Source organism: Chlorocebus sabaeus, chromosome 1 (assembly GCF_047675955.1).
Source record: "Chlorocebus sabaeus isolate Y175 chromosome 1, mChlSab1.0.hap1, whole genome shotgun sequence".
Classification (NCBI taxonomy): Eukaryota; Metazoa; Chordata; class Mammalia; order Primates; family Cercopithecidae; genus Chlorocebus; species Chlorocebus sabaeus.
The window spans coordinates 66,441,849-66,446,385 of NC_132904.1; the positions used below are offsets into that span (position 1 = coordinate 66,441,849).

The window sequence follows — 4,537 nt, forward strand, 5'->3', positions numbered from 1 at the left end:
TGATTAACTCACATGCTAGTATTCTCCTAGACGGTGGATAAAATGGTGAAACAAAAGAAAGAAAGAAACCTTTGATTGGGAAACTGAATGTGGGAAGACAGTTTGGAGATGGGACCAGGAACTTTCAGCCCCTCGATGTCCCTCTTTATCACAGCTTTCCTAGTTGTCATGTATTCAGTACATCTTGTGCCAGGGATCTGAATAAGCACATTCAATATTTACTTTGCATTGCTCTTTCCAATCTAGGGATGTGAAAATAAGACGTGAGGAAACTAACTAAATTCACAGCTTGTATGTAGCAAAGGTGAAATAATAACTCAGTTATTAGATGCCAGGGGAGCTAGTTTTACTTACCTAAACAATTTTACACTAAAAACATGTAGCTCTTATTTTAATACGTTCTTACTGTTAATAAAATAGTTTATTTATTTGATCAAATTTTTTTTTTTTTTTTTTTCGAGACAGAGTATTGGTCTGTCACCCAGGCTGGAGTGTAATGGCGCGATCTCAGCTCATGGCAACCTCCACTTCCCGAGTTCAAGCGATTCTCCTGCCTCAGACTCCCCAGTAACTGAGATTACAGTCATGTGCCACCACACCCGGGTACTTTTTGTAGTTTTAGTAGAGATGGGGTTTTACCATGTTGTCCAGACTGGTCTCGAACTCCTGACCTCATGATCTGCCCACCCTGGCCTCCCAAAGTGCTGGGATTACAGGGGTGAGCCACTGCGTCCAGCCTATTTGGTCAATATTCTAACCATTAAAACTAGAACTGGTAATCTCTGAGTCCTAGTCCAGGGCTCTATATGCCCAGTCACTTGTCTAAACATTGAGAATAAAATGAGAAGAAACACAGACTGTTACAGGGAGTTATAAATTTTTGGGGAAACAAAGATACTAATCAAATAACTAAACAAATATATAACAAATGCTTAACAATTTAAAGTGTGATAAGAAAAGCCACAAAGAAGAATATGTGTGAGGGTGTATAACATCCAAAATTATGAGAAGAAATGAAATGAATGATTAGAATTATTGGAAGACGGCAAGTTCTTATGTGGTCTTAAAGCTGCTATGAGCCGTGGTAAGGACTTGAATTTTTATTTAAATTCTTATTTCATAAGGTAAATGAAGCCATTGAAAGGTTTCTAGTAGGAGAGTAACATCACTTTATATTAAAAGCAAATAATCTGGCTGCTTTGTGGAGAATGGATTAGACAGAGATATGATACCTGGGTGATCTTCAGGAAGATTCCACAGACATTTTGGTTGAAGATGTTGAGGGATGAGTGACAGCTGGAAGTGAGATGGAGAGAGGAAACCAGGGTTTACAATGAATTTATAGACTTGTGAATAGGAGAGGGTGAGAAATATCAAGAATGACTTGGCCAGGGTTTTCTGGCATGACCATGTGAATAGATGGTGATTGGTGATGAGATGATAACTTTGAAGAGGATAAAACATAGTAATTGACGTAAAGTTCAATTTTGCACACGTTATGTTTGGGATGACAATGAACTCTTACATTTGGAAGTCCAATCGCAAATTGGCTGCATGAATACATATTGAGAAGGGAAGCCTGGGCAGCAGACATATATTTGGGATAATTGAGGCTCAGAGCAGAGACAAGGAGGACATTTTGGGTAGATAATAATTTCAAAGGTGTTAGTTGTGAAAGTGAGTGGAAAATGGGTGATTACTAGGAAGAAATGAGGGGGCAATTAAGAGGTTTGCTGAAGTTTGTGATTGTTTCCTATGATAGTAACTCCCCAAATTGATCCTCAGGGAGGAATATGGGTGGGACATATTTGAATGGTGATAGGAGTGACCTACATTCCTGATACTCACACTTGGCTGCATGTTGGAATTGCCTATGAGTTTAAACACATGCTGATTTGTAAGTTCTACCTGCACAGTGTCAAAATTAATTGGTAGGTTTCTTCTGAGGAAAGGAATATTTTAATGCTTCTTAATTGAATCTAGCATACAGCAGAATTTGAGGATCTGTGGTCTGAACAGAGATTTTAAAAAATCCATGTTAAAATATAGAAGGGCAAAACCAAGAGAATAAAGTGTAGAGAAGTATGACATTCTGGACCCTTGGTGAATAAGTGAGGGGTTCCAGCCACAAGGAAAGGCAGAGAACTGAAATAATGCTTGAGTGTAGGCCAGAGAGGAGAAGCAGCTTAGAATAGACACAAAAGATGTCATCACTTGCACAAGACAGAATCAATCAGTGGATGGGAATATTAAGGAAAGACTTCATGGAGGACATGGTGCACCTCACTTATGGAAGAAACTGATGGCTATGACCTGGTAGAGAGAAAGGGGAACCCATTTTTTACCATTAGAGAAAGATTTGAACCAATGTAAAAAAATATATAGACACAAGAAAAATAAAAGATATCTAAAAATTAGTCAAAAATTTCTGTGGGGGAGAACCTGGAACTCATGACAGATCTAGGGGTGTTGCCAGACTGTAGAAGGTCTGAAATGTATCCTGCTTTTTTCTGAACTTTCCAAATCATTGGCACTGGAATCTAAGCATCATTGTCTCTCCTAGTTTTAGATATCAGCCACTCCTAGTCTTCACTTCTCCCACCATCTCACCTCAATCCACCCAGGTTGATTTCCCTAAAAGTCACTGAGAAACCCTGATGGGGGACTTTGGGACTAACATCTCAAGTACTGCCAGCTTCACTCTAACAGGCTTCCCAGAGATGAAGGGCCTGGAGCACTGGCTGGCTGCCCTGCTGCTGCTGCTTTATGCTATTTCCTTCCTGGGCAACATCCTCATCCTCTTTATCGTAAAGGAAGAGCAGAGCTTGCACCAGCCAATGTACTACTTCCTGTCTCTTTTGTCTGTTAATGACCTGGGTTGTCCTTTCTACATTGCCCGCTGTACTGGCTGCTGTGTGTTTTCATGCCCCAGAGACGACTTTTGATGCCTGCCTGGCCCAGATGTTCTTCATCCACTTTTCCTCCTGGATAGAGTCTGGCATCCTGCTGGCCATGAGCTTCAACCACTATGTGGCCATCTGTAACCCCTTGCGCTATGCCACAGTGCTCACTGATGCCCGTGTGGCCCACATTGGCATATCCATTGTCATCCGCAGCTTCTGCATGGTCTTCCCACTTCCCTTCCTCCTGAAGAGGCTGCCTTTCTGCAAGGCCTTTCTGACCCATTCCTACTGCCTGCACGTAGACCTGATTCGCCTGCCCTGTGAGACACTACCATCAACAGCATGTATGGCCTGTTCATTGTCATATCTGACTTTGGTGTAGATGCACTGCTCATCCTTCTCTCCTATGTGCTCATTCTACATTCAGTGCTGGCCATCGCCTCCAGGGATGAGAGGCTTAAGACACGCAACACATGTGTGTCACATGTCTGTGCTGTGCTAATCTACATGCCTGTGGTTAGTGTGTCCATGGTTCATCAATTTGGGAAGCATGCTCCTGAATATGTGCATAAGTTCACGTCTCTGGTCTATCTCTTTGTACCTCCAATGCTCAACCCAGTTATCTATTCCATCAAGACTAAGGAGATTCGCAGGAGACTACACAAGATATTACTGGGAAATAAGTTCTGATCAAGGAGAACTGTCCTAGAAAGCCTTAGAGGTTCTTTGTTGTTGCTGATGTTTGCATGTACCAGGTTAGTCCTTTGGAGCCTTTCAATCTCCCTCCAGACATACACCTACAATTGTGTACCTGCCAGTAGTTATATGTGTTAGCCAGGCTACAACTCGTAACTTAAAACATCAGGCTGCCCTATGTTGTAATTAACTGTGTCACAGGTTGCCACAAGTGACTTCTCTCAGACCCAACAAGAAAGAGAGTCTTGAATTGAATCCTTTTTGTCCCAATGTACTAGTAACATCTATGCTTTCAAGCGATTCTCAGAAACAGACAAAAACGAATGCCTACATTAGTTATATGTTATAATGTAGATTATAATGTAGATTATGTTACCTGAGATCATATCAGCCCAGAATATTTAAATAAATGATCATTTTGAATATCTTTAAACTCAAAAACTAAAAAGTACATAATAGCTGTGACCAAGTTTACACTTTTGAAATAAGAATACTCCAGAGTTCTATAAAATGGAACAAAAATAGAAACCATACAACACATGGAATTCAGAAGTTTAGTACAAAGAAAAATGTTTTATGGAAAAGCCACATGCTGTCATCCTTTGGGCATGACTACAGAGAGGACTGAATGACTAGAGGCAGCTAATGAGAACTCCAAATTGAAGCCTAACAGAGGTTGTTGATTGATGGAGTGGCAAGTCTGCTTCAGTGGCAGTGGTTGCTTAGTCTCATAGTTGGCTGAAATCTGGGCTCGTGTCCTGCAGTGAGTAACCCAGACAACAAGCTTAAGCACCTGCTTGAGCAGAGGAGAGATAGCTGAAAGCTGTCAGCAAATTTACAGAGAATTAAAGCCACAAAGAAAGAAATCCTCTGAAAAACCATGCCAAGAAAACACAACCCAGACCACACAGGCAGGCACGTACTTAGCAGATTTAGAA

At 41.1% G+C, this 4,537-nt stretch overlaps 1 pseudogene; it reads left to right on the top strand.

The window, feature by feature from the left end:
* Positions 1–2,657: 2,657 nt before the first annotated feature.
* Positions 2,658–3,804, top strand: LOC119626622 (olfactory receptor 51I2-like; annotated as a pseudogene).
* Positions 3,805–4,537: the final 733 nt, after the last annotated feature.